General features: G+C 35.1%; 1 long non-coding RNA gene and 1 other non-coding gene across 4 annotated transcripts; one reads left to right on the forward strand and one right to left on the reverse strand.

The window, feature by feature from the left end:
* Window positions 1-12,600: 12,600 nt before the first annotated feature.
* Window positions 12,601-12,708, reverse strand: LOC112768174 (small nucleolar RNA R71). Its single transcript, XR_003185611.1, has one exon. It is a non-coding gene; the product is annotated as a small nucleolar RNA R71 (small nucleolar RNA).
* A 10,139-nt stretch (window positions 12,709-22,847) lies between these two features.
* LOC112762506 (uncharacterized) lies at window positions 22,848-26,942 on the forward strand. 3 transcript variants are annotated; one of them, XR_011875124.1, is made up of 4 exons: window positions 22,848-23,789; window positions 24,525-24,567; window positions 24,862-24,976; window positions 26,716-26,942. It is a non-coding gene; the product is annotated as an uncharacterized lncRNA (long non-coding RNA). The 3 variants fall into 3 exon arrangements; XR_011875125.1 differs by having other exon boundaries at window positions 22,848-23,586; XR_003182710.3 differs by having other exon boundaries at window positions 22,848-24,567.
* Window positions 26,943-27,077: the final 135 nt, after the last annotated feature.

Here is a 27,077-nt window from a genome sequence, read left to right on the forward strand (position 1 = left end):
TATAGGCCAGGTGTATCAGTCTTAGTGGATTGTGCTTGTTAAACTGTGTCGTCATTCGAATTGTTGTATAGGTTAAGACAAGTTACGAAATTAAATTAGAAGGGTTATGTTGTTTCAAGTGAACACGGGAGGCTGTGCGGTTTCCTATTTGCTGAAGTTAATTACTGGTATCAATTCTTTGCCTAGTGGATTGTATTTTGAACAAAATCTTATACATGCCAACATGCTTGCATGATCAAACCTCGACTCATAGCGATGGTGGTCTCAATAACGTGTCTAGCTCAGCGGTGAATACATCCTCCATGGTGAATCGGAGAGGTAGTCCATCTTGGCGTCCTCCGTTCTGTGGCGGGGAAGTGGGGGACCTTCTTCCTTGGGGGCCAACACATCCACCAATTCTATGCATCCCAACCTTGCTCTGGGCACCAAAGCGAACCGCCGCCGCACGAAGGCCATTGCAGTATGGCGACTCCAACAAGGACAACGAATGAGGACTTTTTTGAACGGTGGCTGCTCCAGGCACGCGGGTTCTCCTGAGATGTACTACGATGTTTTCTATTTCTCTGTTTTAGCAATTCTGACCTGTCGACTAAGCCATGTGCCTGTTGGTGTCGAACAGAATGTAATTGGTCCTTGCTCCTCCAGCAAAATGCCGGGTGGAGCTCCCACGCGTGGAACTTGATTTTAAGCGGCGGATAACAGGTAACGAATAATTTCTGTTTTGCCAAATTTTGTATTTTTGGGGTAAAGTCTGTGTTGCTCAGTGGTCGCCTCAAATTTTAATAGTGTGGGATCTGTTTTTCTGATTTTTTTGTAATTACTATTCCATAGTGTGTTGGTGGTCACTCTCTTAGTGCTGCCAGCGAACACACTGCATTAGAGGTTTTAGTTGATTTTTTTTTATTTTGTGTCCATTATAATTTGGGTAGCAGTCAATTTCCACACCAGTCTATTCATCAAGGATCTGTGTTCAAATGAGGTAATTTGGCTGGTTGTAATTGTTCTGGAACGTCTTAAATGCTCGTCTCACTATGTCCTTATCTCCGATTTTCTGCATAATTAAAGATTTCTCCACTGTATTATGAGGAACCGGATCATGATATCTTTGTACCAAGTTCATGGACAGGTGCAGGGCTAGTTGAAGTAATTTGCTTCGTAAATACAGATTCTCAAGCTGAAGTACAGATGCAACACCAGTTGAAGTTATTTGCTTCCTTCATAAAGATGGAGAGTACGCATTTTTAGTAGAAGAACTGGATGCTGGTTGCTTTGTTTGAGTTAATGTAGGATTTGAACTTGAACTTCTTAGTGTTGAAATTTGGAATACCTTAGGTGTACGTTGCATTGATGTCTTCTTTGTGTTGAAATACTTTGGTTGTAATATTTGGGTTTGCCAATTGCCAGATCGGGTTATAGAGTACTGTTGCAAAGAGGCCAATTGTATGTGATGGGTCAACAGTAACGTTTTTTTTGGGCAACAATAATGTTTTTTTTGGGCCAACAATAACGTGCCTTTTTTTGGGCATCACAAACGATTTTTTTTTCCAACAATAACTTTTTTTTGGGCAACAATAACTTCTTCTGTGGACCCACAGTAACGTTTTTTTTTTGGGACAACAAAAATAGTTTTTTTCTTTTGGCCCAACAATAATTTTTTTTCTTGTGGGAACAATAACCTATTTTTTTGTTGGCCGACAATAACGTTTTTTATTTTTTGCAACAATAACTTTATATTTGTGGGCCAACAATAACGTTTTTTTACTTTGGTGGGCCATTATACCCGAGTTGCAAAATGAAACAGCAAAGGTTCGAACCCCCTTCCTGAGGCAAAGATAAGGTAGTCACAACCCCCGGCCTAACCTTGTCGTTATCAACTTATGTGCAAATTAAACTTTATGTATAAACCTTTCACCCATTGATATAGTTGTGTTTAAGTTAATTTATTTTCAATTCTTAACTCATTCATTGTTCACTTAATTATACATTTTTCTGAACAGAATTTTTAAACGTAGCCAATTTTTGTTTTCGTAACTGCATAAAGTCTATTAATATGATTTCTCAGTAAGTACGTATAGTATACACTATTACAATAGATCTGAACACTGATTTTAATTTCTAGACCATCGTTTGGTTTATAACAATACGTATTTTACGAACATTGTGGCTGTTACAAAATGTATCTTGTGGTTAGAGTTTCATAATGTCTTCATAAGAATGGTGCTGTAATTCTTCCACGCCATCAAAGCCACCTTACCCATTGGCAGAGACACGCTAGAGAATTCCGAAGTGGAAGAAGCTTTCCTTTGCCAGGTGAAGAGTTTCTAACAAAAAATTGCTACTATGACCTCCAAAAGTGCTTAATGCAACCCAAATATGAACCTATGGTGGCACTCCAAGTTGTTCCAAAATGGCCACAGGGTTGTAGGTGTAACAAAAAAGGGTACCCACACATCCTAGGATCGGGACTTCTTGTTGCTGCGATGGCTACTTGGCCTCCACCTGCCAGTGAGCAACCGCTTTGTGAACAATGTCGCCAGCCATTTCGTTGTGCGACTTCATCACCAGATCTACCGCCAAGCGCATACACGTTGCGGTGCTGACATGCTATAACACAAGAAAATCGAACCCGAGTTAACTAGGTGGTTAGCTATACACAAGCCTATCATGGGATGAACTAGTCACGGAGAAAAATACCTGGACACTATAATCCTCCCACAGATGGTCCATAATCATCCACTGTGCCACCCACACGCCGCAATCCATTTTGTTGCACAGTCACAACAAACATAAATGAGTATGTATTCCATAGAAGATGCCACTTTTACCATGACTGGATACACTTTTTATTTTCTTGAGTCAACAATGCATGTTCGACGCATGTGGATAGAGGATATTCATTGCTCACGAGTTTCGATCCTGCCGAGCAGTTCAGGATCTTCGAAATCGAACGTTGAAAACCTGGGTCGAACGGAGCAGTTGCCGGAGAGCCAAGACTGTTCCAGGGTTAGCCCTTCAAGGTACAACGCCTACTTAAATAGGAAGATTATTACAACGTTCAAGAACCCAGCGTCAACACCAATTAAAAATTCTAATGCGATCCGAAAGTCGGGAATTAAACAGGAATACTCACCACACGCGTCATTGCGATCTTCCTTGCTTCTGCTTGGGAAGGATCTCGAAGCGAGTCCAAGTAAATGAGTTTCATGCGGGGAACATCAATTATCATGAGATACCAGTGACCATCTGATGAGCGGATATTTTATACGCTTTTTGGGGTTAATTTCATATAGTTTTGAGTATGTTCTAGTTAGTTTTTAGTCTATTTTCATTAGTTTTTAGGAAAAATTCATATTTCTGGACTTTACTATGAGTTGTGTGTTTTTCTGTAATTTCAGGTATTTTTCTGGCTGAAATTGAAGGAGCTGAGCAAAAATCTGATTCAGGCTGAGAAAGGGCTGCTGATGCTGTTAGATTCTGACCTCCCTGCACTCAAAGTGGATTTTCTGGAGCTACAGAACTCGAAATGGCATGCTTCCAATTGCGTTGAAAAGTAGACATCCAGGGCTTTCCAGCAATATATAATAGTGTATACTTTGCACAATGATAGATGACGTAAACTGGCGTTCAACTCCAGTTCTCTGCCCAATTCTGGCGTCCAGCGCCAGAAAAGGATCAAAAGCTGGAGTTGAACGCCCAAACTGGCATAAAAACTGGCGTTCAACTCCACAAATGGCCTCTGCACGTGAATTGCTTAAGTCTCAGCCCAACACGCACCAAGTGGGCCCCAGAAGTGGATCTCTGCATCATCCATCATAGTTTACTCATATTTTGTAAACCTAGGCTACTAGTTTAGTATTTAAACAACTTTTAGAGACTTATTTTGTATCTCATGAAATTTTAGATCTGAACTTTGTATTCTCTGACGGCATGAGTCTCTAAACCCCATTGTTGGGGGTGAGGAGCTCTGCTGTGTCTCGATGAATTAATGCAAGTATTTCTGTTTTCCATTCAAACACGCTTGTTCCTATCTAAGATGTTCATTCGCGCTTAACTATGATGAAGGTGATGATCCATGACATTCATCACCTTCCTCAAACTATGAACGTGTGCCTAACAACCACCTCCGTTCTATATCCGATTGAATGAGTATCTCTTAGATTCCTTAATCAGAATCTCCATGGTATAAGCTAGAACTGATGGCGGCATTCATGAGAATCCGGAAAGTCTAAACCTTGTCTGTGGTATTTCGAGTAGGATTCAATGATCGAATGGCTGTGACGAGCTTCAAACTCACGAGTGCTGGGCGTAGTGACAGACGCAAAAGGATAGCAGATCCTATTCCGGCATGATTGAGAACCTGCAGATGATTAGCCGTGCGGTGACAGCGCATTGGGAATCTTTTCACTGGAAGGATGGATGGTAGCCATTGACAACGGTGATCCACCTACACACAGCTTTCCATAGGAGGACGTGTGTGCGTGAATTAGAAGACAAAGGAAAGCAGAGATTCAGAAGACAAAGCATCTCCAAAACTCCAACACATTCTCCATTACTGCATAACAAGTAACCTTTAATTTATGCTCTCTTGGTTATTCGAAATTCTACTGAAAAACATAATTGACTTCCTGACTAAGATTTACAAGATAACCATAGATTGCTTCAAACCAACAATCTCCGTGGGATTCGACCCTTACTCACGTAAGGTATTACTTGGACGACCCAGTGCACTTGCTGGTTAGTGGTACGAGTTGTGAAAAGTGTGATTCATAATTCGTGCACCACCATCACACCACATCGGTTGATGTATCTAGACATAAATTGAACACATCAAAATTCAGTCCAGATGTGAAAGAATTAAGTCGAAAGTAATTAGGTCACGCAACTAACATACCCTGGTGACCCTGTCCACCTTGCACCGCATGTAGTTGTTACGAAGCGAGGTGGCAATGCCTGAGGTAAGCGTACGGCCTTTGAGCGCGGCTTGCTGGTATAATTCAAGAAGGGAAACTTCACCTAAATGTTCTCCACAAATTAACTGCTGCTCAACAAATTCAAAAGTTAGACCATGACATACCATGATGCTTGTGGGGAGGAACCATTGAGTTTGTTTTGAAGTCCTTGTGAGCATACGGATGACCACATTTAGAACGTGCAGGGAAAGAAGTGATCAATGAAGAATAGGGTCAGTGTGTCATCATCAGTTCGCGCATAAAGGCATGCCGTTAACACCACGTTATACTATCAGGTTCTCTAGAGGCACCTACATCGTCCACAACCTCCGCTCTCGGAACAAGCGTCATCAGGGCTGCCCTGTTAGCGATGCCATCGCCGACATCAACTAGTAGCTCGCTGTCAGGTTAGCATGCCGCCATGTCACAAAATTTGAATATCGAAAAACATTCTGACCATAGAGCCGTCATTGCAAGCCTGCCTCATGTTACTGACCTGGGAGGGAGATCCCTGCGGAAGACATAAGCCGCCACGGCCAGCTCAACTGGAGAAAGATTCATGTCGTGCTGCGGCTGGAATGCCAAGTTCATTGTCTGCAAAATCCATGGAAAGTGTCACAAAAAAGTACTACTAGCAAATCTGATATCGCATACTAGGTTAGAGTTGGCTTTTGTTAGTTTAAAAACAGATTGAAGGTCGCACCCGGGGAATGTGGTTGACTTTCATTGCCGTTTGTTGGCAAACATCAAGCACATCGTCGTTCTCAGCGGGATAGTAATTGGTCTGAACCCTAGTGGGGCGACGCATGCATCCAGAGCCTTCTTTAGGGGGATTCCTCCTGCTTGGGCTATCACACACTTTCTCGGAAGTCAAATCGACCTGCAAGAATGAACTGGATTATTAGGCTATCTCGAACCAAAGTTTCATAGAATAATGTATATGCATGCTATAAATAAACTCCCGTATCCCAGAAGACCGAACCACTTCCGGCGACGGGCTTGCGGGTGACTTTTTGTGGGGTCAGAGGTTCTTTCTTGTGGGTTTCTTCTTCCGCGAATTTTTGAACGGCATATGATCAACCGTGAAGGTCGTGTCCATGGTAGGACGGGATGAGAAACCCTTGCCCTGTCCCGGAGTACGTAGTTGGCTGTCAATGGTTCTCTTTTTTGACATCGCAGTAGCTTCCCCCTTGCAGCATGTGCAAGTGGCGCAGTGTCCGAAGGGAACCAGGTTCAGGGACACAGCAGAATTGTCTCTTCTCAGTAGCTTGATTGCATCCCTCACTTCTTGTACAAGTGCATCATGCCGGGATAGCATGGCTGAAAGTTTCCTCACCTCCGTTTGCATCCCGGAGACATTTGTGACCATACTCATCGCGATGGTTTCACCGTCCTGCAGCAACAAGTACCACATCACACAATCTTGCACTTCCAAATAAGCCACATTTTGAATGCAAAAGGCAAAGGACCCAAGTAAGAGGTACCTGGTTTTTTGGAGCACGGGAGGATCGGGAACTTCCACATGATGCAACTTTATCATCATCTCCGCCTACAAAGCCCCTGTAAAATTCAATTGAGAATAAAACTTTAGCATACTAACCCAGGTACATTCCATGCAATGTATACTTTGACCCTTAAATAATTAACTCCATATATTTAATTACCTACTATTTTTAAGACACGACCTCTTCCTCGCACACGACGATGAACATCTGGAACTCGATCTAGCCCCCGGTACCTGTACGGGATGCGGTCTGTCCCGAACGTTCCCAAACGACTTTTTGCCGAAGGACAAACGACAGGATCGCCTACAATACCCAGGAATTGCAACGGTTAGCATAGGCCCACGGGTTATATGCTCAAGCCATACGAATACCTCCATCGACGGTGGCTGCGCTGCACCCCCTTCTCCTTTCAGCTTTTCGGGCACAACGATCGCGTTGACAAGCCCAGGAGTATATGGGGTACATGCTTGTTTCACCTACAACCCAATGGCCCACACATTCTCTCGTTATCACAGCCCATCAGATTGGTTACATTGTAAACATGCTTGTTTTGTTGGGCCAGGTATGCATGGGCCTGCACCAACGACGACACTCATAGGGCCAAGTTGGTTCTACACATGCTCACCTAACCCTAATACGACAACGGGGACAGTAAGGTCTTTTGAAAAGACCATGTTTCCAACCCCGGCAAGATACTTACTAGGTAGAGCTTGTGAAGGGAAAGACGTGGGTAACGGACCCGAGTGCGCTGATACTAATGAAATGGTTACGGTTCAGAAGAAACAGATCACAGCTATGCTAGGAAGGAATCAACTCACATGGCATTAAGCGAAGAGCGAATATTTCACGTGGTTTCTGCAGAGGGGTAAGAAACGTGTCCGCCACTTAGGGTTCCATTCACGGACCCCCAACGAAGCGATTCTACCCTGTGTTGTCCTCTTCGGTGGCAAGATTCTGGCGTGCCGAGAAACAGTGCCGAAGGAATAATATTGTCAGACCCTAACACTGCCAGTTGCCAACATAGAGACCATTTTTGTGGAGGAGGTTAACAGGCCCAAGTTCTTTTTCATTTTTCTCCTCCACTCGTGGAAGTATTGTGATCTTCGTGAATAAATCCTGCTACCTAAACCCATCCTCACATAGTCATCACATGAATTGGCCTCTGACGGAACTACCCCTTACATTTTTGTCAACTTCATTCGCATCAAATTAGTATGACCATGACCATCCTCATATTTGTGGCGGGAAACCACAGTAGCCAGGGATGAAATAGTCTTTCTACAGGGATCACAAACCAATGCGTGCTATAGTACAACCACTGTGTTGTCCATCATGCTATCGTGTCATAGCTGCTTTAACAGAAAATCACAACACACAAGACGACGCCGTGTAGAATCTCGTGGGCCCCGCAACTTAACCCAATTATACATGCATGACGAGGCTGGCTAATTTGACTTTCACAATGTAGCGAGTCATTGTTATGATCGGGGCAAACTCGACCATCCAAAAAACTGCCTAAGAAAGTGGCACTATAAATATCCCCCAAAGGCTTCCACACCACAATGCATCACACAAAGCCCTTTAGGGTTAGGGTAGAAGAGAGCATTAGAGAACCTCCAAAACCATGGCACTCCATTATGGGGAGAGCCTCACCCAACTAAATAAACACCACACACGTTACAAATACCTGTTAGGCAGACACATAAACCCCTTCAATGTTTTCTTGGGATTGGGTGGCATTGGGAACAAACACATGACTCAGTTACCTTTCTAATTACGTCGGATCCATTAATGGGTGTCTGCCTCGGCAAATCTCACGTTTAAGAAGGCCGGGGTGACTTGCAAGACTGCCTCTCTACCAATGTGTTTAGCGTCAATGAATGCAAGCTTACCGACTCCCTGCTATAAGTTGGCACATCGAGTCCTCGATGTTGTGGAATAGCCTCCGGTGCCGATAATAATTGATGAGCGGATAATTTATACGCTTTTTGGCATTATTTTTAGTATGTTTTTAGTAGGATATAGTTACTTTTAGGGATGTTTTCATTAGTTTTTATGTTAAATTCACATTTCTGGACTTTACTATGAGTTTGTGTGTTTTTCTGTGATTTCAAGTATTTTCTGGCTGAAATTGAGGGACTTGAGCAAAAATCAGATTCAGAGGTAGAAGAAGGACTGCTGATGCTGTTGGATTCTGACCTCCCTGCACTCAAAGTGGATTTTCGGGAGCTACAAAACTCAAAATGGCGCGCTTCCAATTGCGTTGGAAAGTAGACATCCAGAGCTTTTCAGCAATATATAATAGTTCATACTTTGGTCGAGTTTAGACGATGCAAAAGGGCGTTGAACGCCAGTTCTACGCTACAGTCTGGAGTTAAACGCCAGAAACACATCACAAGCCAGAGTTGAACGCCAGAAACACGTTACAAACTGGTGTTCAACTCCAAGAATGACCTCTCCACGTGTAAACTTCAAGCTCAGCCCAAGCACACACCAAGTGGGCCCCGGAAGTAGATTTATGCATCAATTATTTACTTCTGTAAACCCTAGTAGCTAGTTTAGTATAAATAGGACTTTTTACTATTGTATTAAAAATCTTCGGATCATCTTGGGACGTTTAGTTCTTAGATCATGAGGGCTGGCCATTCAGCCATGCCTGAACCTTTCACTTATGTATTTTTCAACGGTAGAGTTTCTACATTCCATAGATTAAGGTGTGGAGCTCTACTGTTCCTCATGAATTAATGCAGAGTACTACTGTTTCTTTATTCAATTCAACTTATTCCGCTTCTAAGATATTCATTCGCACTTCAATATGAATGTGATGAACGTGACAATCATCATCATTCCCTTACGAACGCGTGCCTGACAACCACTTCCGTTCCACCTTAAATTGAATGAATATCTCTTGGATCTCTTAATCAGAATCTTCGTGGTATAAGCTAGATTGATGGCGGCATTCATGAGAGTCCGGAAAGTCTAAACCTTGTCTGTGGTATTCCGAGTAGGATTCAGGGATTGAATGATTGTGACGAACTTCAAACTCGCGAGTGCTGGGCGTAGTGACAGACGCAAAAGGAGGGTGAATCCTATTCCAGTATGATCGAGAACCTCAGATGATTAGCCGTGCTGTGACAGAGCATTTGGACCTTTTTCACAAGAGGATGGGATGTAGCCATTGACAACGGTGATGCCTCCAGATGATTAGCCATGCAGTGACAGCGCATCATACCATTTTCACAGAGAGGATGAGATGTAGCCATTGACGACGGTGATGCCCTTACATAAAGTTTACCATGGAAAGGAGTAGGAAGGATTGGATGAAGACAATGGGAAAGCAGAGATTCAGAGGAACGAAAGTATCTCTATACGCTTATCTGAAATTCTCACCAATGAATTACATAAGTATTTCTATCTTTATTTTATGTTTATTTATTTTTATTATTCGAAAACTCCATAACCATTTGATATCCGCCTGACTGAGATTAACAAGATGACCATAGCTTGCTTCATACCAACAATCTCCGTGGGATCGACCCTTACTCATGTAAGGTTTTATTACTTGGACGACCCAGTGCACTTGCTGGTTAGTTGTGCGAAGTTGTGAAGTTATGTTTGGACCATGGTATTGTGCACCAGTTATTGGCGCCATTGCCAGGGAGAGAATGAACAACAAATTTTACAATCTCAGAGTAACAATTTCGCATACCAAGTTTTTGGCGCCGTTGCCGGGGATTGTTTGAGTTTGGACAATTGACGGTTCATCCTGTTGCTCAGATTAGGTAATTTTCTTCTTATTTTGTTTTCAAAAATTTTTCAAAAATATTTCCTTCTTTTTCGTTTTTCCCATTTAATATTCAAAATAAATAAATAAATAAATAAATAAATAAATCTTTTCAAAAAAAATTTATATTTTTCTTCAGAATTTTTTAGAATGAATTCTAGTGTTTCACGAAGCATGTTGAAGCCTGGCTGGCTGTAAAGCCAGGTCTAATCCTTTTGGATAGGGGCTTCCAACCATCAGCATAGAGGCAAGTTAATTGGAATATCATCTGTTGCATGCCTAATTTATATCATAAAGCTGGCTGGCCATTAAGCCATGCCCAACCCTTGGATTGGAGCTTTAGGCCAACATTGAAAGATTTCTGGAATTCATATTAAAAATTTTGGAATCCTTATTTTTCTTTTTCACATTAATTTTTGAAAAATCCAAAAAAATCATAAAATCATAAAAATAAAAAAATATTTTGTGTTTCTTGTTTGAGTCTTGAGTCAGATTTTAATTTTGGTGTCAATTGCATGTCATCTTGCATTTTTCGATAAATTCATGCATTCATAGTGTTCTTCGTGATCTTCAAGTTGTTCTTGGCCAGTCTTCTTGTTTGATCTTCATATTTTCTTGTTTTGTGTCTTTTCTTGTTTTCATGTGCATTTTTGCATTCATAGTGTCTGAACATGAAAGATTTCTAATTTTGGTGTCTTGCATATTTTCTTTGCATATAAGATTTTCAAAAAAATAAGTCTCGATGTTCATCTTGACATTCAAAGTGTTCTTGGTGTTCATCTTGACATTCATAGTGTTCTTGCATGCATCACATGTTTAGATCCAAAATTTTTATGCATTGCATCATTTTCATGTTTTTCTCTTTCATCATTAAAAATTCAAAAATCAAAAAATATCTTTCCCTTTTTCACTCATAAATTTTCGAAAATTTGAGTTGACTTTTTCAAAACTTTTTAAAATTTAGTTGTTTCTTATGAGTCAAATCAAATTTTCAATTTAAAAACCTTATCTTTCTCAAAATCTTTTTCAAAAATCAAATCTTTTTCATTTTTCTTATTTATTTTCGAAAATTTTAAAAATATTTTTCAAAAATATTTTTCTTCGTTTTATTTCATAATTTTCGAAAATATCATCAACAATTAGTGTTTTCATTCAAAAATTTCAAGTTTGTTACTTGCTTGTTAAGAAAGATTCAAACTTTAAGTTCTAGAATCATATCTTGTGATTACTTGTGAGTCAAGTCATTAATTTTGATTTTTTTTTAAATTCAAATCTTTTTCAAAACTAATTTTAATCATATCTTTCTATCATATCTTTTAAATCATATCTTTTTCAAAAATTTGATTTTCAAATATCTTTTCTAATTTCTTATCTTCTTATCTTTTCAAAATTGATTTTCAAATCTTTTTCAACTAACTAATTGACTTTTTGTTTGTTTCTTATCTTTTTCAAAACTACCTAACTAACTCTCTCTCTCTAATTTTCGAAAATCTCTTCCCTCTTTTTCAAAAATTCTTTTTAATTAACTAATTGTTTCAATTTTTAATTTTATTTTTAATTTTTTCTTAATTTTCGAAAATCACTAACCCCTTTTCAAATTTTTATTTTCGAAAATCCTCCTTCTCTCTCATCTCCTTCTATTTATTTATTCATCTACTAACACTTCATCTCACCCAAATTCGGACCCCCTCTTCCATCTGTGTTCGAATTTTCTCTTCTTCCCTTCTTTACATTACATTCTTTTCTTCTTCTACTCACACAGGGGAACCTCTATACCTGGGTAAAAAGGATCCCTATTATTATTATTTTTCTGTTCCCTCTTTTTCATATGAGCAGGAGCAAGGACAAGAACATTCTTGTTGAAGCGTACCCTGAACCTGAAAGGACTCTGAAGAGGAAACTAAGAGAAGCTAAAATACAACAATCCAGAGATAACCTTACAGAAATTTTCGAACAGGAAGAGGAGATGGTAGCCAAAAATAATAATAATGCAAGGAGGATGCTTGGTGACTTTACTGCACCTAATTCCAATTTACATGGAAGAAGCATCTCCATCCCCACCATTGGAGCAAACAATTTTGAGCTGAAACCTCAATTAGTTTCTCTGATTCAACAAAACTGCAAGTTTCATGGACTTCCATCTGAAGATCCTTTTCAGTTCTTAACTGAATTCTTGCAGATCTGTGATACTGTTAAGACTAATGGAGTAGATCCTGAAGTCTACAGGCTCATGCTTTTCCCGTTTGCTGTAAGAGACAGAGCTAGAGTATGGTTGGACTCTCAACCCAAAGATAGCCTGAACTCTTGGGATAAGCTGGTCACGGCTTTCTTAGCCAAGTTCTTTCCTCCTCAAAAGCTGAGTAAGCTTAGAGTGGATGTTCAAACCTTCAGATAGAAGGAAGGTGAATCCCTCTATGAAGCTTGGGAGAGATACAAGCAACTGACCAAAAAGTGTCCTTCTGACATGCTTTCAGAATGGACCATCCTGGATATATTCTATGATGGTCTGTCTGAATTAGCTAAGATGTCATTGGATACTTCTGCAGGTGGATCCATTCACCTAAAGAAAACGCCTGCAGAAGCTCAAGAACTCATTGACATGGTTGCTAATAACCAGTTCATGTACACTTCTGAGAGGAATCCTGTTAGTAATGGGACGCCTCAGAAGAAGAGAGTTCTTGAAATTGATACTCTGAATGCCATATTGGCTCAGAATAAAATATTGACTCAGCAGGTCAATATAATTTCTCAGAGTCTGAATGGAATGCAAGCTACATCTAACAGTACTCAAGAGGCATCTTCTGAAGAAGAAGCTTATGATCCTGAGAACCCTGCAATAGCAGAGGTGAATTACATGGGTGAACCATATGGAAACACCTATAATCCCTCATGGAGAAATCACCCAAATCTCTCATGAAAGGATCAACAAAAGCCTCAACAAGACTTTAATAATGGTGGAAAAAACAGGTTTAGCAATAGCAAGCCTTTTCCATCATCCACTCAGCAACAGACAGAGAACTCTGAACAAAATACCTCTAATTTAGCAAACTTAGTCTCTGATCTATCTAAGGCCACTGTGAGTTTCATGAATGAAACAAGGTCCTCCATTAGAAATTTGGAAGCACAAGTGGGCCAGCTGAGTAAAAGAATCACTGAAACCCCTCCTAGTACTCTCCCAAGAAATACAGAAGAGAATCCAAAAGGAGAGTGCAAGGCCATTGATATAACCATCATGGCCGAATCCAAGAAGGAAGGGGAGGACGTGAATCCCAAGGAGGAAGACCTCCTGGGACGTCCAATGATCAATAAGGAGTATCCCTTTGAGGAACCAAAGGACTCTGAGGCTCATCTAGAGACCATAGAGATTCCATTAAACCTCCTTATGCCATTCATGAGCTCTGATGAATATTCTTCTTTTGAAGAGAATGAGGATGTTACTGAAGAGCAAGTTGCCAAGTTCCTTGGTGCAATCATGAAGCTGAATGCCAATTTATTTGGTAATGAGACTTGGGGAGATGAACCTCCCCTGTTCACCAATGAACTAAATGCATTGGATCAACTGAGATTGCCTTAGAAGAAACAAGATCCTGGAAAGTTCCTAATACCTTGTACCATAGGCACCATGACCTTTGAGAAGGCTCTATGTGACCTTGGGTCAAGAATAAACCTCATGCCACTCTCTGTAATGGAGAAACTGGGAATCTTTGAGGTACAAGCTGCTAAAATCTCATTAGAGATGGTAGACAATTCCAGAAAACAGGCTTATGGACAAGTAGAGGACATATTAGTAAAGGTTGAAGGCCTTTACATCCCTGCTGATTTCATAATCCTAGATACTGGGAAGGATGAGGATGAATCCATCATTCTTGGAAGATCCTTCCTAGCCACAGCAAGAGCTGTGATTGATGTGGACAGAGGAGAATTGATCCTTCAATTAAATGAGGACAACCTTGTGTTTAAAACTCAAGGATCTCTCTCTGTACCCATGGAGAGGAAGCATAAAAAGCTTCTCTCACTGCAGAGTCAACCAAAGCCTCCACAGTCAAACTCTAAGTTTGGTGTTGGGAGGCCTCAGCCAAACTCTAAGTTTGGTGTTGAACTCCCATATCCAAACTCTAAGTTTGGTGTTAGGAAGTCTCAACAATGCTCTAAACATCTGTGAGGCTTCATGAGAGCCCACTGTCAAGCTATTGACATTAAAGAAGCACTTGTTGGGAGGCAACCCAATTTTTATTTAATTATTTTTTTATTAGTTATATGTCTTCATAGGTTCATGATCATGTGGAGTCACAAAAACAACTGAAAAAATTGAAGAAAAATCAAAAACAGCATAAAAAACAGCACACCCTAGAGGAGGAGTTCACTGGCGTTCAAACGCCAGTAAGGAGCATCTGGCTGGCGTTCAACACCAGAACAGAGCATGGATCTGGCGTTGAACGCCAGAAACAAGCAGCATCCTGGCGTTCAGACGCCAGAAATGCACAATGAGGAAGAAGAGAAAACATATATTAACAAAATAAGAAATAAAAATTCAAAATTAATTAAGAAGTACATATACTATAACTTTTTTATTTAAATAATATTAAGTTGTTAATTTTATTTTTTGTGTAACATAACGGTTAAGACGAATAGAGAATGAGAGGAAAGAGAGAGATAAAGAATAAGAATGAGAGAGAGAGTTTGTTAATTTTAGGAGCCTAAAAAATCTTAATTTTAATTATAGTAAACTCTAATATCTGGTGACACATTTTCCTTAGTCAGACTACTTATATAAAATACGAATTAGAAATTATATATATAGACTGAGCATGATAGAGAATTTATAGAAAACATGGGAGACATAGATAACAAATTATTAGATATATGTTTACTAATTTTTATAGGAAAATATTTTATCTGATCTTTAATAAAAGTGTCATGGGACATATTTTGGTAATTGAATTAGTTAACATAATATTTTTTCCAGATATATAACATTATAATAACATATTAACATAAGAATAATTTCTGTTGATAGTTATAAAATAACTTAATTGTATTTTAAATTATTGAATCTTGATTTTAACTTCTAACGATAATGTTAGTATTTTCTTTTTTCATTAATATGTAACAAATAGTTAAAAGAGAGGAATTGAAAATATAATAATAAGATAAGCAAAAAATATTTATAAATAAACAAGAAATACGTATGTCATTAATTTTTTATATAAATTATACTACGTATATAACTTTATTCTCTATATAACATAAAGGTAGAGAAAAATAGAGAATCAGAGAGAAGAGAGAGATAAAGCAGAAGAATGACAGAAGTGGGAGTTTGTTAATTTTTTAGGGTAAAATAATTCATTCTAATTAACTATAAAAGTATCCGTTGATACATTCTGATTAGTCAAATGACTAATATAAAATATGAATCACAAATTATATATAGACCGAGAAGGATAGAGAGAAATAGAAAAAAAAAAAAGAGGTGGATAAGGAAATCGGTAACATGGATGTTTACTAATTTTAGAGGAAACTATTTTTGTAATCCTTTTGGTTGAGTTTAAAAGTTTTATTTTGTTGAATATAAAATTTATTAGGAATAAGACATATAAAAAATAAGATATCGGTGTTTATTTTGGATGAAAGTCAAAGCATAGTCGCTTCAGAACCGAATCCGTGATCGAATCGGCCAAGCTGTTGGTTTATTGGTTTATTGGTTCAACAGATAAACCATTGCTTAAAACGATAAAATCGGTCTCACGTAAACAAAAAAAATAAAATAATTAAAAACTTAAAATTCAAATTTGGAATATATATCTTCACTAACATTGTATGAAGAATCAAGTCTCAAATTTTAAAAATAACAAACCCTAAACATAAAATTTGTTACTACTACTACAATAGAATCTGATTCACCGGTTTTTTCATCTAACCAGTCGCTACGGTTCAATTTTTATAACACTGACACAAAGTATGCCATATAAAGTATTTTACAAAAAAAAAATGACCATTAGGGTATGTGCTATGTTTAATTGTCATAGTAAGATTATAGGGCACCAAATGCTAGAGCTTTACATTGACCGGATGGACATTGACGGTAATTCTGTGCATTGTTATTTAGGTGCGAGCCTAAGACGCATTCGAAGAATTCATATCGGTGACCTGACAGTTGTCATTAGCAGTGTTGTAAAAACTGGACTGGACCGGTTGGTTCGACCAAAAAACTGGTGTACCGGATCCTAAGCCAGTCTGGTCCGCTAAATGAACCGAACAAGGTAGAAAACCGATGAGAATCAGTCAAACTCAGATTGAACCGGTGTGAATCGGAAAAACCAATTCAATCGAACCGCTGAAAGTGACAATTTGTCAAAATGGGTGGGGTGGATTACGAACCCCTGTCCTCAGGGAAAAAATAGCATGTCATAACCACCAGGCTGTCACAATTCTAGTTAATATGTTTACAAATATATATATATATATATATATATATATATATATATATCAATCAATTTAATTTATTTTTATTTTAGTTATAAACTCACTAATTGTTAAATTAGTTATATTTTTATTTAACAATAATTATATCTACATTTTTTCATAATTATATAATATCTATTAATATTATTTTTTAATAAATAGTTGTTGTATATAATAGTATAATAGATATAAATTTATTAATAAATTATTAAAATTTGAAAATAATTATTATTTTAATATAAAGATAAAATAAAATATTTATGATACAGTAAAATTAACATAATACTTATTATTCCTGTTTCATATTATTTTAGAATAACTGAATATTCTTAAATTATTAATAAAAATATGTATTTTAAATTTTAATTTTATTTTTTTATTTACATAAAACCGGGTTAACCAGTACAACCAGTAACCCACCAGTTGAACCAATAATCCAGTAACCTAATAACTTAGTAAATTTGATCACCGATTCGATTCTGACAACTATGGTCAATAGAACTCGATTTTACCCCAATGGATGTTATATTTTTGGAAGAGTCAGAGACGCATGAGGAGCGGATTAAAACTGGTTCTAATAGTGATAGCGAAAAAAGATAAAGCTCATTTCAAAAACCCAAATTCTCGGACTTCCACAATCATCATTTTTCCTTATATGTATATAAAGTTTTCTCATATATTTAAAGGAGAGTTTTATTGCTCTTCCCTTCAAAATCGTGAATATGGCCAGTAACACTAAATACAAAATATAGATATTAGCGGCTGAACAGGCACTGTAGTAGTGTCTGTTCAGTCGCTTTTCTATTAAGTTAAAAAAATTTATATGTTTATTTTTAAAATTATAAATTTAGTATGAATAATTAAAAAAGAATTTTGTTGTTATTATGTGTAACAAAGTCAAAATAAAAATTTATTAACATTATTTACAAATTATTTATTTATATATCAAATTTATTTATTTTTTAATCCTATTTAATTTGAAATAAATTAAAAAATTTATATTCATATTCAAAATATTCTTTTTTTAATACATAATTCTAATTGATAAAAAATTATTTCTTTAACCTTATATTGAACATCTTTAATTTTATTATTATTTTAAAATTATTAATTTCCATTTTGATTATATCATCTCATCATATTATACACTATTATTTTCTCTTATTATTTTTTTTACATGTATAACTATTATTGTCTTGCCGTCACTATGATGTTGCCTTGTTTTATTCTCCTCTTTTATGTTCTTCTATCAACTCCGACCGCAATCAATTACTACCATATCATATTACCATTATCGCAGCTCTCATTTTTTATGTTGGAGAACAACACAATGCTAGGGTTGAACGTCATTCAACCTTGGAAGTTTCACTCTTCTACATTAAAGGTGAATGGCTAAGGGTTGAAGGTAAGGAGTGAGAGCCATGGTTCTGAAAACCGGAACGGACCAGTCGGTTAGATCGATTCAACCGGATACCGGCGATGCATGCGGTCCGATCCTCCTCCCATAATCGCTCGACGGAAAACTGCTGTAAAATTGCCGAACCAGGCCAGGAATCGGCCAGTTGGGCCATACCTGCCGATAAAAGGCCGGTTGGGCCGAACCGGTAGCCTGCCGGTTAGGATATAACTACGTCGTTTGGTAATTTGCAAAAAAAAAAAGGGAGACGTATCCACTCGTGAACCAACCCCGCTCTTCCCCCAATCATTCACTCATTTGTCACTACTCACTCCCTGCACTGGACAACTCTGATAGCAAAGGAAAACCCTACCCCTTCATCGCCGCCGCTGTCCCCAGGTCCTCAGCGTCGCCGCTTCTACCTCTTCCCCGTGTGGTTTTAATCTTGGCTGGCACGTCATTTTCATCTTCCTCTTCCCCGGGTAGCTCGGCACGTCGTTTTTTTCTTCGCTGGCTTCTCGGCACGGAATCTAACTTAGTGGCCCTGCTTTTGGTTCTTCGCCTCCGCTTCTTCCTTTTACATTCTAAATGTTCCGTCATCTTCTTCGTCGGAAGTTCAGAAATTGTTGTTCAACTTTTGTTCCATTTCTCTTGTAATGTTTTGTGTTTGGCTAATTTTTCTCTCTACAAACAGAAAAGTGATTTTGTTCATAAAACCACTTTTACAACAAGCAATAATTTCTAGCTCCTCCGTTGCACTAACGTGCTTCTAGCCACTACCTTCAATATTTATGTTTGTTATACCCTACTTTCTCCTTTTATACATGTTATTGCATTATTTATAGAATTCTTATTATTTTTCTCTAAATGAACTCTTTTTTTATCATTTATTATTTATATTTTTTATTAATTTTTTTATTTGACATTATATTTTTTTATAGTTATAATCTTTGTGTATTATATTTATTATTATCTTTTTATAATAGAATTTATTGATCCCATTAGGTCAATTAAATTAAGCAAAAAAATTAACCATAAATAATAATAATACTTAAATACTATAACTTACTAAAAAGGAGTACTAATAGTATTAAAAATATACTTCAGAAAAAACATATAAGAGAAAAGTATAAAAAAAATTTTAACATGTATAAAAAAATAACATCATACTATAACGTCACATCCTTCTAAGTAATTATCTACCTAAAAGTGATTTTACTAATATTATTCAAACAATATTTTTCATCAAAAGCAATGTTAGCAAAGAGTTGCCAAACAATTATTAATGTTGACCCAAACTTTTATTCAAACTCTAATTCGACAAACCGCACTCCAAACATACACTAAGGGTGTGTTTGGAAAACTCGTTGGAAGAGAAAAAACACATTTAGACTTTTTGAAAGCTTCAACTTTTGGTTTGGCAAATTTTTTTTCATGAACGTAGAAGTAATTTTGCTACCAAAACCAACGTTAGTGTGTGTTTGGATTACAGTTTGTAAATGGGAGTTTGCGTAAAATTGATTTTGCAAACTTGATTTTGATAAAAAGTAACTTTGTGTTAAAGTGATTTATGTTTGGTAATTTTCGTATCAAAATTGATTATAGTAAAATAAATGTTATTTGGCTTATACCATTCAAAATCACTTTTAGATAAAAAAAAATTACTAAAATAGACCTCAACTTCAATAATTTTTTTATATTATCCTATCATTCTAATTTAGATATTTAAATAGATCTTATTAATTAATTTTATAATCGAATTTGTATTTACTTACTAAAATAAAAATAACATATAAAAATAGATAAAATATATTTTTAAATAAAAATAAAACAATATAAATTTTAGATATATATATATATATATATATATATATATATATATATATATAAAAGAATATTTAATCAAATATGTTACATTTTTTTTAAGAATTAACTAAAAATGTTACTTTAGTATTTTTTTTACATATTACCCTTATTCCAGTATTCTCAATAATCTTATTCTTAATATTAATTTGGAATCCAACGTTCATGATTTTATTATTATCTATGATTAATTTTTTATTTATTTTATTTTTTTATTAGAATCATAATCTATGTTATAAAAAATTACACTAAAACATAGTATATGAGAATTACAATTATAAAAGAGAGTACTAAAAATAATAAAAAATTAAATTTTAACTTTATAGTAATTGAAACAAATCTGAAAATATTTTATGATCTTTTTATATAGTATATTTTTAGTATTTTTAGTATACTATAATTTTTTACGATTATTATTATTTATAGTTAATTTTTTGTTTAATTTACTTTACCTAATAGAATCAACAAATCATATTATAAAAAGATAATAACAAACATAATACACAAAAATTAGAATTATAAAAGTGTATAATATCAAACAAACAGTTGAAAAAAATAAGAATAATAAATAATAAAAAAATAGAGCTCATATAAATAGAAATAAAAAGAATTTTATAAATAATATAATAACATACATGAAGGATAAAGTTGGTAAAAGATAAATAAATGGTTAGTATCCATGGCTAAAAACTCGTTACGAAAACGCAGAAGCTAAAAATAGTTGCTTCTTGTAAACGTTGATTTTAGTAGCAAAATCACTTCTGCGTTCATGAAAAAGAATTTGCCAAACCAAAAATAAAACTTTCAAAAAATCTAAACGTGCTTCTTCTTTTCGAACGAGTTCCCAAACACACCCTAAATCTTCAATGTTCAGCAAAAATTTAGTGTGAATGCATTTCTTCTTTCACTTCCTTAATTTTGTTCGACTTTATTTGGGTCATACAACGTTTTCTTTTTTTGGTCAACCTTCAAACAACACAGAATTAATTAATGTTCCAGTATGCTTGTAACTCATGCCACCCTTTCAAACATGATGACCCCACGGCCCACCCATATCCAAGGCCACACATGGAGCCCATCCAACCACGGCCCAATGCTCCACATCCTGCCGCAGCTACTTCTACCCAAACGGAGCCAATTCCCTTCCCGCGCATCAGCTAATCGGCTACATGGTGGCTTCACGTTACACCGTTTTCCGTGAACACCTGTCAGGACTACATAGTCTCAAGAGGAATATCTATATCCTCACATCTGTATACTATAAATCCCCTTTTTATTTTTATGTTTCCATGTTAATTTATAATAATAAGTATGAATATTTTTTAATATATTTTGTTATGTTAATATATTTTATTACGTTAATATATTTTTAAAATACTTTATTAAATTTGTGAAGGAACACTGCCTTTCCAAAAAGAAAAAAAAGAATAATAATAATTAAAATAGAAATTTTTTTAGCAAAAGTTTTTTAATAAGTTTAATTATATAAATAATTAAATTTGTTTAGGGATAATCTTTTTTACATATGTAGCTACTGTATTTAAATGTTAACAAAAATTAAATAAATCATTCAAAGTTTAAAGGAAAGAGTTATAATTAGTTTGTTTTAGGTTATATTTTTATTCCAATCACAATTATTTTTAGGGTCGTTCTACGGTAAAGATTCAATATCACTACAAAAAAAAATATGTTTTAGCGACAAATTTTTAGTAGCAATAACATAATAGCCATTAATTTCTTAATTTTAATTATGTTTTTGTGGCAATTATATATTTGCCGTTGTTACTATATCTTATTGCGGTAATTATCTTTATTGCCACTAATATATTTGCAATAGAGTTATGACTAATATTATTATCATTAAAATATTTTTTAGTGAAAAAATTTTAGTGGCTATAAAATTATGGCCAGTATTATTTTTATTAAAATTATTTTGTAATAATAATTATTATTATTACTATCATTACCTTTTTAATAAAGTATTTTTAGTGGCCATAAAATTATGGCTAGTATTATTTTTAGTAAAATAATCTTGTATCTAAACTAAAGAAATAAGGGATTTAGAAAAACCAAAGAAAGACGTGTTAGAGAAGAGAGCCTAACCTCACCGCCGAAGCTCGCAGTAGCGGTCGCTGCCGCCCTTGCTGCTACAGTTCAGATCAAGCAACTGTGCTCTTTGATTCAGATCCTTCTATCCCTTTCTATGTTGTTCAGAGAAGAGAAAGGCTCATATCTATAGCTTTCTATCTTTCTCTCTCATTTTCGATTTAGGGCTCACGAACTCGCTCTTTGACTCAGATCCTTCTTGCAGCTCCGATCTGCTCCTTCAGGTATCGCCAAGTCGACTCATTCGCAGCTTCGATTTACTGTGCTCTCTCTTACAACTCCTTCATTTCATTCTCTTCCAAGTTAGATCTTTGGTTTGCGTTACTCATTATTTTCACTGATTTAGATCTTGCGGTTCCAGTTCTTAAGCTTTGAATTTAGTTTTCTGCTATTAATGTTTATTCTAGTTCGTGCAACTGAAGCTATGTGTAGTCAAATGAACTGTCATTTGGTTTATTTTTATTTTCAATTTAAGATGTGAGATGATAAAGGAATCTGGAATTTGGATGATGCCTGATTTATGTGCCTTTGATTTGTTATTATTTTTCAAATTCATGTGTGTAACTAAAATTAGACAATCGTTTGGGATCAAATGGGTTTTGTTCAAGTAACTGTCTTATAGAAATAGGGGATCTGAAGTCTGAACAACTAGAAATGGGTTTTGTTCAAGTGACTGTCCTGTAATATGTCATTCTAATTTGGTTTGGTTACTAGGAATTCAAGCTGGGTCAACTCCAAAGCCAGATTCAGGTTTTAGTCTTTATTTTTAATTTAGTCTTGAACTTAAGAACTGTGTTTTCTTCTTTGTTTTTAATTTAATTTTTGTCGTTGTCGCGTAAACTAAGATCTTAGGTTCTAGGCTTTTGTTTCCTTAGATTTTGGGTTTAGAGTTGTTCGCTTTCGTCCGAGGTACTGTTATGAAGATGTTGGGTTGGTTTTCTGTTACGGTGGCAGTGGGAGCATGGTCCCATTTTCTGGAAACTGTTAATGGTTGGGGGTTTTATTTTGCTATTTTATTGGAAGGCGTGGTTCATTTTTTTGTTATAATTTTGTAGCTATTTACCCACTTGTTTTGTAAACTACTTGTTCTTGTCATGTCCTTTTCCCTATTACAACGCTATTATTTATGTTTATTGGAATACCCCCTTTTCTTTCCTTTCTCTGTCTCTACCTTAGAAAAATAGAAACGGCTCCCTTGTTGTTTTCAAGCTTTCTCTTGCTGCTGTTTTATAGTTTATATTTATTTATTCTTATGCATTGACTAGGAATCGTTCTGTGTATTTTTTTTTGCATATTGATATTTGAGTATTTGTCGCTTGCCATTTTTTCTTTTAAAATGTGTCGTTTATTATTCTGTGACAATTACAACTAGATTTACTCAGGTAGCCACAGCTTAGATAAACATGAACGATACCGGTGTTTTGCTTGTCCATGCTATACTGTGACTGTGGCTTTCTTCTATTCTTTATTTTTCAGTTTGATACCAATTATCAGAAGCGATAGCACTTGCTTATTGCCAAAGTACTACATCCAGTTGCTTATATTTTTGCTTTTAAGTTAATGAAAGGCATGTGTTTGAGTAATCCTTCTGTAAAAGGGATAGTTCTTCATGACTAGTTTATGGGATGAATATCTATGACATGATTTGGTTGTATTATCACGGACTATATATTTGATGTGTTGTTTCATTGCATGATTCATCACATTTTTGGTTGAATTTTCAGGTTACTATCCCTATTTCCTCACATCGATTTTCATTTCTGTTGCCGCTTAGCTTAATTGCACTGCTTTTTGCACTGATCTGTGTGTTTTACTTTATGTATTAACTTTTCTTTCTTTTTTTTTCTTTGCAATTTGCATATCATACCTCCCCCACCATTGGTTTTGGTGTTGCCAGCATGCTCACATGTTGGACTGCATATAGAACTTAGAAGAACTGAAGAAGTATGAGGGTATATGTGAGCTTTTCACAAAATAAGGGGGTGTTGAATTAGTGAATTACCATTTAAGTTTACCCATTTTGATTTGAGAATAGGTTTGTGACTGACCTTGTGACTGAGCTTCTTTTCAAGTAATCAATGAGAATCTATTCTCATTAGTACTAGTTTGTCATATGCTAAATGATGATGCACTGATCACTAATTCTATGCATAGAATAGATTATCACTTGCTAACAAAGCTATGGTCCTCCCCCCTCCCCCGCGCCCCTCCTTCTTTTTGGGTCTAATAATGCTTGTTGACTATGAATTGTGTTCATTGCTTTATGCCATATTTATCACTTCACTTCTTTTTTTTTTTTCTGATTCTTTTTAAACCTTAGGTACTGATTAGTTTAATTAATACATAAGGTTGTAAATTGTAGTTAATAATCATCATATCCATTACTGTTATATTTATGTCACTATTATGTGAGAATTTGCAGCTTCTAATGATTTCTTGAATTTTGTTGCTGTTGATAGGGAAGAAAACAAATTATTTCGATTCAGAGAAAGACTCGATCACGTAATTTTTTTTCTTTCTTTCTCTTTTTCTTTTTTTGATGTTATATATAATTTTATTTTATTTTTTTCATTTTTAGCTTGAATTTCATTGAGACTGTTTCAAAGATCACACCATACCTCATATTTTTTGGGGAAAGATTTGATGCTTTTTTTCCTCGTTTTTTCTTTGTAGAATTGTTCAATTCAAAAATTAGTTGATATTTAATTGAAAAGTATAAAATCATAAATATTTAAAATTTGCTATAAAATTTAATATTTAGGTGTTTGTTATATGGTGCCCATATTTGTTTTATAGCTAGTTGATGGACTAGGTCGGTCAAGCAAGTCGACGGCCACAGCCTACAAAGTTTGTTAGTTGCCATTTCCGAACCAAAAAAGAAAACACAAGTGGTGTGCGGTCTCTGAACAAGGTTAGTTGGTTGTCTCACCAAGCAAGCTAATAATTTAGTCTCTTTTAATAATGTTCATATTTAGTGATAATGATCCTTAATACGATAAATAAAAATTAAATAAGTTTCTATTGAGTTTTCATTTTCTATAAAATAAGAAGTAAGCTTGAGAATTAATGAGCCAATTGGAACCTTTACTTTTGTCCTAACCATGTGATTTGGTGTTGTGACTTTTTTTTTAAAAAAAATATAAGGTGAGTAAAATTAATTTTCGACTATATATAATGTACTATTTGATTGTCTTATTACTTTTTGGGTTTGGACTTCCATTAATCAGTGAATTCTATGTTTAACAAATTGAGTTGAATGGATAATCTAAGCTTGATTTTCCTAATCCATTATGGGTTTGTAAGTCACCATGTATATTAAACTTAGGCCCAATATGAAATAATGTAGAGTAAATAATAAATTGATTTTGAACTTTTAAACTAGACACTTTAATTTTTAATAAATTTTATTATTTTACAATTTTTTGAGATGAACTGAAATGGATTGTTTTTTTTATAAAGAAGACTAATTTATTTTATAATAATAATTTTTTATGTTTATATATTTTTAATTTATTCATTTTAATTAGGATATAAAATATTTATAGAAGGATCATGGATAATTTTAGAAATAGAAGATAAATGCAATGTGATAGAATTAGTGAAGAGTATCTAGAGGGATTAGAAAAGTTTTTAGACCATGCCTTTCATCATAGTAATGGAGAATCAATTGCTTGTCTCTGTAAGAAATGTGTGTTACACTATTTAGTGGATCGGACAATATCTATTATTGTTTGAATCCAGCACTAATTAACTAATACCAACTGCTTATTAAGATATGCTGTTTCAGTGTTTTGGCAACACATAAATATCTGATCTATCTAAACGAAAAAAAATATAGTAGTGCTAAAATGTACTTTATTATAGTTGAAACCTTAAGTTGGACACACCAAATAAAGCATTTATTATTGATTTTTTAATGGTTAAAACATAGCTTAGTTAATTACTTCCTAGTTAAAACAGTAGCTTACTTATAATATTAGTTCCTAGCAAACATATGTTGTATTTTATCGAACATGAGTTCATTTGATGCAAGGAAGATCTTCATAGTTATCCATTTGAAGTGGATATGTTGTTGAGAATAAGTATCACGTTTTCTAAGAATTTCCATGTGTTAAAGGTTATGTTGTAGGTGCGAATTGAAGTTTGGACAGGATGCTTTTTCTTATCACTGTTTATATTTGGGTGTGAAGCTTGGTTTTATATATTTATTGATGCATGATTTAGTTTTGGTTTAAGAGTGCATGTTTTAGTGTGTTTTTGTGAGTGGATTTCATTCAATTTCTCTAGTGCTACCCTGTTTTCGAGAGCTGTTGATATACTTACTATACTCAAGAGAATGTTTACTGTTTTCACTTTTGAAAGTCGAGTAGATCTAACTATTAGTTTACTTCACTCAGATATAATTCAATCATTGCTTCAGTTTTGAGTGTGTGCCCTCTGCCTATATATATATATATATATATATATATATATATATATATATATATATATATATATATATATATATATATATATATATATATCTTTTGACATGGTATGACTTGTTTTTCAAATTTAATTTATATTTGGATGGTGTTTATAGTTTTATGAATTTTAAAATAAGTATTGGAATATTAACTGAACTGAAATTTCAATTTGTTATATATGCAGATGGTGTTATAGGAATTGGCATCACTCTAACTGTTGTGGGACTCATAGTTGGTGGCTTTGTTGCACCACTAGCCTAGAAGAATTGAGCATATTTTGGCTTTTTTTTATTTTTTTGTAAAATGTATTGAAAATCAATGAAATGACAAAAAAATCTCTATTATGTATTGACAAATACTGCTTTTAATATTCTAGTTTGTTAAAAAGAGTATTTTAATAGAAAGCTTGTTTTAAATTTTCTTGATCAAAATTCAAATGCAAATTATCATTATTATTATTATTATAGAAAAAATTATAGGTTGTTAGTTCTAATAAAGTGAGTATAATTAAAAAAAAGTCTTTAAGATTTTAGCGGCAATAGTAAT

The sequence above is a fragment of the Arachis hypogaea genome, chromosome 17, assembly GCF_003086295.3.
Source record: "Arachis hypogaea cultivar Tifrunner chromosome 17, arahy.Tifrunner.gnm2.J5K5, whole genome shotgun sequence".
Classification (NCBI taxonomy): domain Eukaryota; kingdom Viridiplantae; phylum Streptophyta; class Magnoliopsida; order Fabales; family Fabaceae; genus Arachis; species Arachis hypogaea.